General features: G+C 42.5%; 1 long non-coding RNA gene across 2 annotated transcripts; it reads left to right on the forward strand.

Moving 5' to 3' along the window:
- The first annotated feature begins 719 nt into the window (after window positions 1-719).
- LOC134171429 (uncharacterized) lies at window positions 720-9,504 on the forward strand. Of its 2 annotated transcripts, XR_009967628.1 has the most exons (4): window positions 720-819; window positions 1,354-1,455; window positions 3,529-3,617; window positions 6,196-9,504. It is a non-coding gene; the product is annotated as an uncharacterized LOC134171429 (long non-coding RNA). The 2 variants fall into 2 exon arrangements; XR_009967627.1 differs by lacking the exon at window positions 6,196-9,504 and having other exon boundaries at window positions 3,529-6,119.
- Window positions 9,505-9,815: the final 311 nt, after the last annotated feature.

The raw sequence follows: 9,815 nt of genomic DNA on the forward strand, positions 1-9,815 counted from the left end.
ATTATTGTCATAGTGTTTCTGGCTTTTCTTGGGAACTTTGGAATGAGGTGAGAGTGTTCAAAATTTAGCTTTTGGAAATAATAGCTCAGCATAAACACTAGCACAGAGAGACAAAAAGCAGACAAGATACAAAGGAATTTTCAGCAGTAGCATGAGCAGTGGAAAAGGCAAGGTGGGTAAGAAATGGAGTGCCATTAAAAACTTTAACTATAGAGTGTTGATTGGAATGGGTCCACCAGTGAGTGTACAGGAAGTATATTAAGATGGTTAAATATGACCTGCTGAATGAGTGCAGGGATGGAAGGCTTTCTGCTGAGAGGCAGTTTGGTCCTGGGCCCATTTGTGAGAGAATGGGAGAGAAAACCATAATAAACTGAAATTGTTTATCTTCCTCCAGAAGGCATTCCACATAATTACATGATGCTATTAACTGCATTCGAGCTTTTAATTACAAACACCCAATCTACATTTCCAGTACTATTTTGCCTAAATAGTATCTGAGGCAGTCTCAGCTCTTAGGTCAGTCTGAATCCCTCTGTGTCTTGAATTTAATCAGCCACATCAGATGCCTATGTTACTTCATCTGAACAGATCTCAGTGTTGTTTCTAACATGTTGTTTCTAAGCCTCTCCATCTTATTTTCGGAGGTTTTTAGGTCTTCCCATCTCAGGCTTTACTCTTTTCCTTAGATTTTTATTTCCATTCCTTAGATCTTTATTTCCATTCCTCTTAGTCTGTGTTGGGCAGAAACCATTTTCCAAGCTCAGGAGGTGCTGGGAGCGAGGTGAAGGATGACTTGGAGAACCAGCACAAACACCGGTGAGTTCACACCCCCCCCCCTTAGAGAAAACAAACCCATGAACTGACAAGACAGTTGACTGGGTGGTACTTACTGGTCTTTCATGGGGGATTTTAAGAAAAGCAGCAAATACTTAATTTAAAGACAAAAAAAAACCCCTGGTTTGTGTCCAAAAGTATCAGAGTGCAGAAGCTAACCTGCTTGTGAGGAATGGAGACAGGACTTCATGTGCCACCACCATCAGTCAGCGTGGATTCCTTTGCTCCTGGAGCTTAGGCAGCAGCTGTGGCTAGAGGAAGAATCCGCCACTGAGACACAAATCAGCACAGCAAACTGCTTTGCTGCAGTATTTCTAGCTCCAGTACTCAGAAAAGCACACAGGAGGGTTTATCCAGATTAGGTCTGGCACACAGTTGATTCCGTCAGGCTTCAGCCATATCTTGTGGCAGCTTAGCCAAAATATGCCTCAAAATATTTGGTATTTTCCCCACATGGGTCACAAGCTGGCGCCCAAAGCTAGAGAGTGTTTTCCTGATTGTGTTCCATTCATTTAGAAAAAGAGTCAAGTATAAAAACGTATTTCCTGTGCAGAAGGGAAGAAGGAAGTCAAGGCACATCATGGCACTGCCCCAGGCTGATCTGAAATCTTTGGCCAGGTACAGATTTACTGCAGTTATTTTCTGTCCCTCAAACTGTGTGTAGACAGTCTCAACTTCAGCAGCCTCTGAGACATGTAAAATATTATATGCAGGGCAACAGCATTTTGTTAAGTCAAAATAGGTTGTGAAAACTGCATATAAAGCTGTGCATATAAAGGGAGCTCATGTTCTCTGTATTTGAATAACAAGCTAATGCCATAGTGTCCATATGGGCCCCTTTTCTATGGAGAAATACAGACCAACTGAACACAACTGCTCACAAGCCCTGATTTAAGCCCCCACCAAGTCTTAGCAAGATTGGAGCCAGTTTTTAGTTTGTATAGGTGTATGCATGAAAATCACATCATTTTCAGTGTGACTGTTATACCAAATAGTCCTTTAGCCTCCTTTAGTATAGAAAAAGAAAATATGATTCTTTATACTATTGTTACCTACGAAAATTTAAGTTATTGGTACAACATTTAATACATTCCTAAATAGTACCGAAATGCGGTCGTGCAGCTCATGGTAAGCTCACCAAATGTTCATTTACCAGTGTCCTATGGGAGTCACAGCTCTTGAGGTAAATCTTCATTACCTGAGTGTCAGCATTATTCTCACCCTAAATCAAAACCTGTACCAGCTACTAGGAAGAAAATTAACTATCCCAGCCAAAACCAGGACACCGAGGAGCGAAAGATGTGTCATCACTGTTCTCAGTCACCATTAAGCAGACATTCCAAAGGTCATACTAAAACCTTAAAAGTCCCATTTCTAGTAAGAAAAAAAAAGAGTAGAATATAAAGTCTTGGTTATGAATCATAACAATCAGCATGGAGCACAGCTGCTTTTCTCTGCTCTGTATTTCACCTGCTCATAAATGCCAGAGATTTCTTCCTGGAGGTTCCTGAAGGCCAAACCCAGCCTGCCTAAAGCCATAGTTCCATCCATGCCATAACAGCCATTATCCTGACAGAGCAGGGAGAACCTCTCCTTCTTCCACCTTAATTTGCTAAGGGAAACCCTTCCCCAGCCGAAGCACTAAACTGTGTAAGATTATTTTAAGTTATATACTGCAGGAGTGGCCACCAAGTACTAGGTATCAGCCAAGCCTACGGGGTAACAGACTTAGGTTGAATCAGGATGGGGTTTTACCTTGCCATTTTTGGAAGGGTTGGGTTGGGAGAATGACTCTTGGTAGCTTCTGGCTTACACAGCAGCTCAAATGCCATGCCAGAAGCACAGTGCTCCCTCAGGACTCAGAGGCTGTCATGGCAGAGGAGAGATGGCGATGCAGCTACCAGTGTCAGCTCCAGCACCCTGCCAAGGTTTCCTGGTATTTTCCAAGCTCAACCCTCAATGTTAGAGCAGATGGGATCACAGCTTAAAGCTGTAAAGATGTAGGAGTCAGCTCTTCACCGAGAACAAGCTCTAAATAAAACTGCCATGAGTTAACTTCTTTAAACATCCTTGCCCTTCTCCTGAGGGTTTAGCTGCCCTCCCTGACTGCCAGTGCCACCTTCATTCAGCTTCTTTCCAGAACCAGCTTTTCTCACCCTCTGCAATCTCTTGCTCTTGCCCTCAGACTGCTTTATAAACATGTATTTAACAGTCCAAAAATACCACTCCTGACTTACCATTCCCTTGTTGCCAGCCCATGGCTCCAGCTGAAATAACTGAGTGGGTTGGAAGTTATTTTGAAAACCAAGGAAGTAGGTGATTTCCATGTTTAGGTTTAATCAAAATTATAGTACCAAGATACGTGAAACACTAAGGCAACAAGGCCTGGCTAATGTCCTCTGCTGCTGCTGAAAAGAGCTGCTGCTTTCACTCTTTCAGATGGTTTTGATATATAGGGAAATGTAGTGCCCCAGTAGACAGGACTGTATTTATCCAGTAGCTAACACATAAAGAGCTGCAAACTTACAAACAATTATTTAAGAACTTAGGGTTTGGAGACATTTTGGCTTTTTTTATGTTATCCCCTGCCCTGACACACTTTGCAAAGCCCTTTGCCAGCGTGTTTCCAAAAGTCTCCCAATTAGTCATTCCAGGAAAACAAGCATTTATGATTTGATCTTTTGTCTATAGGTTCATCTAAGGTGAAAAATCCTGGGAAGCTGCCATCACTCTGCTGAGCTAATTCAACCCAAAGTCATCAAACCAACATGGCTTTAAAAGTTAAACTATGCAATCAAGCATTCATGTGTCACCGTCTGCATTAATGGCTTTCTGAAAGACAAAAATTAGTTCTTATTTAGGTATAATATTCCTATAATAATAGTTGTTAGGAGAAATGTGGACATGAAAAAACAGCCAAGAATAAAAATCAGGAGGTTTGTCTCAGCTAAAAGGTATTTTTCTATTTTTGATATTCTCAGTTATTTTCCAGAGCTTCTGTGATCAACATTTTAAGTCAGTCACAGGATTCCTGCTTGATTGCCCACTGAGTGTACTTCATTAGCTCTACTTTATTGACCTTAGAAATTGCCGTTAAGGGAGCCCTCACATGTCTGGTTTTAACTAGGATGCTCCCTTGCCTTACTTCCAACCAGTATATTTCAAACGTGGCACCCAGATCGCTCATCCAACTTAAATGTCTTTTTGTTCTTCTCATGCTTTCCACAGCAGGTCCACTCGCCCCATTTCTTCTGATACATCTTGTGGGTGTTGATAGTGCATCGCAGTGCCCCCTTTTAAATGCTGAATTATTTCAGCAACTAGGAAGTTGTTTTCTCTTGCTCCAGTGATATTTTATGGCACAGTAAGGTAGCCTTAAAGTGAGAACTACTGGCTTTAGAGGACTGTCCTTCATCATTTGAGCCCTTCTGGCCATAACAATAGCATAAAATATACACTGGGCCTCATCTTAGTTCCTGGCCCAGATTTCTGTGGCAATGCCAGAGCTTGCTGATCTGCTTTTCTCAGTGCATTCAATTGAGAGTTACCTCAGCAACCCCGGGTTTGCTCTCCCTAACTCTGCAGGCTCCTGCACAAGCCTTGCATGGTGCCAAGATGCTGTAATAACCCCCACTTCGCTCCCACCCTCGGGACTTGTGTCACACACAGCCTGATGCCTCATACTTCTACTACTACTAATTCTTAGCAACACCTGGAGAAAGAAGACTAAAGAAGCAGACTTCTGGGTCTAGAAGACTGAAGTTCTGCTTCTGGTTGTAGCCTTCTTCCCCTCCACACCAGCTCGCTCCTCTTTGTCTCTGAAGGTCTGTCAGTCTTTTCAAAAACAAGAACTTTTTTCCCTGACAAAGCCAGATTCTTGGCACATTCTTCCAGCATTCCTTTGAACATCCAGTCAGCAAACAACAGCGCAAACACTCGCCTGCCCTCTCATTGTTTTCTGACCCTGATTTACAAGAGGTCAGCATGATAGATGTTTAAACTAACCACAGGCTTGGTTTGTGCCAGGCCATTCCATCTGAGCCTTCATGTCATATTAATTGTGATTCCCTTAAAATCTATTGCAATTAAAATCAAAAGCAACAGTTGTGTGCTTTCAGCACTTCCCACCCAAATACTACATATTACTTGAGGCCAGATCCTACCCCTCTCTTTCTTTCTGGATATCATCTTCCCTTCTATTATTCATATTTTCAAATAGCTCTTGAAAACCATGGAAGTTCATCTAATCGAGTGGACAGCCAAGTGTAGTGACATCCAAGAGCAAAGTGATACTTCAGATAAGCATGTTACAAGCTGGCCCTTTGCAGACATTTCTATGCTGGCTTTCACAACATAAATATGTGATGTGGGCAAGCAGACAGTCTTAGATTTTCTGTTTTGAAAACCAAGAAGTTACAGCCCTGATTTTAGAGATACATCTCAGATCTACTTTCAGCCTAGTAGGGAGTGTGCCACAACAAATGAAAAACAGGGTACTGTAGGGGCTGCAGTTTGAATGCTTTTTCATATCCAGCACTGGCACTGCACATGGCAAAGGGTCCTACCTAGCAGCAGCATCTTGAGAAGATGCCCTCGTTGCAGCATCAGCCAGTTGTGCTGGGATTGAGCTATGTAGCTCCTTGCCTGGTAGGGCAACTGCTAGCTCAAACTCTGATCCTGCTCCTTGGCCTCTTCCTAATATCACCCGCTTTTTCCCTCACTGTGTTTCTTTCACTGTCTTCCTTCATTGTTTGCTGTATGTTTAATTCTGCTTTGTCTTGATTTCACTGGAACTAGCAGCCTTCTGCTGGGCTCAGACCTTGAAGGATCTGCTGTACTTCCTCTCTGGTCTTGCAGGGCTGCTGCTGAAGCTTCTGGCAGAGTTTCTTTCTTGTAGCCTTTTTTCTCCCAGACTCCACTGAAATAGCTGTTTGACTTTCCAACAAGAGATGCTGCCTTACTACCAGGAGCAGGTGGTTCTCATTGCAGAAATTTCAGTGAAGAAACCAAAGCATGTGACATTTTGTGAATCACAGATTCTTGCTTTCTGTCCTGACATTTCTCTTATCTTTCTGAGTGGAAGGCTGATCCTTAAAATGGATAACTAAGTGAGACTGCATACACACCACTGCAGCCCAGCCAAATAACATCCAGACAAATGGCTTAGGTGGAGTCACTGTAACATGCAGAATTAAAAAAGATCGCTGGATTTTGGCCTGTACAGTATTTTTCTGTTTGTTCTACTGCTTTCCAGATGAAATAAAAATGACACAGCCTGACAACTCCTAAGTCAATGTTTAAAACCTCCCCATTTCTTATCTGTTACCATAACCCCATATTTGTTTTCTTTTTCAAAAGGTTGAACCTGAGACCCTATTTGCCATTTTGCAGCATTTCTTCATTCCTGCCTGAGAACTGGAGTGCTGGCAACCGCAGCCAGCCACCAGCTGTTTCAGCTTGTTCCACGCTGTAGGAAGTCAAACTGAACATGCAGCACCTTGTAAACCTTATAATATAACCTGTCCAATGGGGAAAAAATGCATAAAGAAAAAAGGCAAGAGATCATAGAGAAAATCGGGTTTTTTAAACACACATTAGAGAGGTTACCTGCAGCAAGAGAGGATATTGAGTTTAAATATCTAACATTCAAAATCTGAATGTCTTATTTTAATAAAGATCTCCAGGCTTGGATGACTTTGGCTTGGGTCTATCTCTCAGTTTGGTGTTATCTGGATTGAGCTAGTTGAAAGGAGCTTCTTCTGTGTCTCCAGACAAGTTCATCCAGTTTCTATCACTAGCCCATCCCATAACAACAATAACTTTACACTTAGCTCATGAAGACATGCCAGAGAATCTTCTGCACCTCGCTGCAGTCCAGGCAGGCTGGAAGGCAAAGCAGTGTCCTGGGAGTAGCTGTGCCTGAGCCCATAACAACCGGTTTTTTTTTTGTCCTACTCAGTATCGGAATGTTCTTTCTGATTTCAGTTGTGTGAAAGGACAACAGCTTGGAGCTCGTGCATGTGCTATCTGAGTGGCCCTGATAATGTCAGTGTCACAGTTACAGTCATTATCCTTGATAACAGTAATGTTCTCCTGCTGCCTCCTGAGTGGATTCACTGTGAAAGAGGACATAGCCCATCTGCAGGTGCAAGGAGCAATGCTTCCCAAGGCTACTTTAGCCTTTCCCACCTTAAGAAGCCTGTCCTTGACTCCAATTGTTCTCCCCTCCTTGCTGTGGGTCTGCTCCTTGGGCAGCACATCTACAATCACTGCTCAGTTTTCTTCTTCAGTTCTAGCCTAGATCTTCCCTGATTTGGCTTCTGCTTCCTGTGCTCCACTGAATCAGTGTACTTAGCTCATGACTTCCATAAAGTTCAGAAATGGTGGTAAGACGAGTCTTTCATTCTGATTTTAAACTGTCACTTTAAAAACATTTTAAACTGTTACTTGTAAAAATCGGTATTTTAGAGACAGGAGCTGCTGGGGGAAGGAGAAGGAATAGTGCATCCCTCTCAGCAGCTTCCTTACGATGAAGGCAACAAGGAACAGACTGTTCTATTGATGCTGCATTTCAGCCCAAGCTTCTGGAAAAGCCAGTTGTCTCTTAAGGGTCCCACAAAAGCCTCTATTAATTTATTTCTAGCTAACGCTACTGCTCCCTCCTCTGAGCTGTCTCCTGCTTTCAAGAGATTTGCTCAGGTTACTCTTCATACTTTCATTTGGCTTCCACAATTCTGTTTCGGCTTCCACATCTTTAATCTTTCTTACAACGCCTTCAGGGGTCCTCATTCTCTCCTCAGCATTTTCTGCACATTCAAGAAATAGCTGCACTCAGTCACCTTTTCTTCCCTCTCTGTACTTTGCCTCCAAAGGATCTCAGCACAAATATAATTTCAGCAGCTTGCTCCATGCTTATGATTCACCAGCCTTTCTACTTCGGATCTGTCATGTTCTTTCCAAGTGAAAATTTTGACTTGTCTCTCTGGCATTAATTGCCACGCTACTGTCTGGTATTTCCTAAGCTGAGCAAGTGCAGCACCCACATTGAGGTATTTTGAGTAATCTTCTTTAATGCCACTCCACTAAACACATTTTCTAACAACTCTTTAGCTTCTGTGTCCTCTTAATATAGAAACCTGATTTTGGCTTCCCACATCCTTTACTCCCACCTTGTATAACTTGTGTTCCCATAGTTCTGATACATGTAGGAAAGAGGTGACAGGTTTGCATGGGGTCACCAGTCACTGTATCCTAAAACACATGTGGAGGTCTCAGTAGATTTGGTGAATGAAAGTAGATTAAGTCTGAAAACATCCTTTGAGACTAACCCAGACCACCCTTTGCTCATTTTTTTTGGTCTTATCTCTGCATTTGAGAAGGTGAATAATAATCAAGCCTACCAGAGTTTTCTAAAGGCAACTGTATCCAACTGTGAAGGTGTAAACACAAAAAAGAGGGGCTGAGCCCTTAGCACTGACCAACGGGGAATAACTGGGAGTAATGAGATTAAACTGAACAAAGGAAAACCACTGAAGGTTGAACATCAAGAAAATATCCTGGCGGTGTCTATCAGACCATGGACTAATTTCCCACGGGAAGCGTTGGAAACTCCATCTCTTGAGTCTTTAAAATTAGACAAGATAAATCACTAAAAAACAGAGGGCTGGGGACAACCCAGCTGGAATTGGAAAGGGATGAGCTAGACTGTTTCAAAAGATGGTTTTAGTCTCTGTTTCTCTTATCCTGAAATTAAATAACATGACTTGCATAGAGTCTGCTCAGGCAGGACTGACAGGCCTGCAGCTGCACTGTGTTCTCCTCATTATGGTCAGGTTGAAATGCTAATGTGACTCTCGCTGATCATTTTTCTGTGTTGTGGTAATGTTACAGCTCAGGCCTGCTAGGGTAACCGGAGGAGTCCCCCATGGGCCCTCCTCCTCCCCGCATCGCAGACCTGGTTGGGGAACATCAGAGGATTTTTCTGCCAAAATGCTTCTTTGTTTTGGACTGAATCCTCATTATTTCCTCGACCATGTACCCTGTTGGGCTGAGCTCCCCTAGATGGCAGAGCTGAAGCGATTTGAAATGCAAAATGCTGTATGCAGCCTTGCTGTAATAGGGACTGCCATAGACAGCTCTTGTTAGAAACAGCTTCTGTTGTTGCATTTCACTCTTTGCCGCATGTCAGAGATTGTCCAACTCCTCTAACAGTTACTGCAGTTAGAATCCGGACCCAAAAAGCCATTGATTCCCATGAACGATTCAAGTTTCCAGTTCTCAGAAAGATCAAGCCAAGAAAATGGTTCATTTATGGTTGTGTCTTTAGCAAACCCCCTTGGTCCAGCTGCATGGACTTTTTGAGAAGAAAAATCAGCTTTGATACAGTTATGCAAATGCTTGCTAAAAGAAATGAATGTGAGAGGCAAATTCAGAGAAGTTACAACTGACCTTCTTGTCCACTTGCACTTTTCAAGCCTTCTGTTACGTAAAACTATGGGTTACCTCATGAGCAGCGTTAGTCTGCACAGTTTCTCTTTCTGTCCTCACACAGATGTTTTTCCAACTAATTAAATTCTACTGCAATGCATTTTTTTGTGTTGAAGTGCTGAAGAAAGCTGAACCCAAACCGAGTCACATTTTGAGGATTTCTTCTGAAATTGCACACATCTTTTTTTAAGCTTAAGGATCTGATAAAAATTATTTGACTTCTGTTATCTCCAGAACTGTCTTCGTTTTCTGCAGTTCACAGAAAAGGACAATAGGTCAGGGCTTTTTTTGTATGCCATTTCTTTCTCAGCTGAGCAGCTCCATGTGGTGTGTTGCATTTCTTCACTGGCAAAAGACTTCATTTTTCTGTTTGAAATATTGTTGGATTAGCACAAGGTGCCTGGGAGTTCCCCATCTCACAGTCAGAGACAAGGTAAATAAACTGATAAGGGCTGTGGTAGATATATATAGAGAAAAAGGAAATTACTTGG

The sequence above is a fragment of the Pezoporus occidentalis genome, unplaced genomic scaffold (assembly GCF_034315485.1).
Source record: "Pezoporus occidentalis ecotype Australia unplaced genomic scaffold, CSIRO_AGI_Poc_V1 ctg40, whole genome shotgun sequence".
Classification (NCBI taxonomy): domain Eukaryota; kingdom Metazoa; phylum Chordata; class Aves; order Psittaciformes; family Psittacidae; genus Pezoporus; species Pezoporus occidentalis.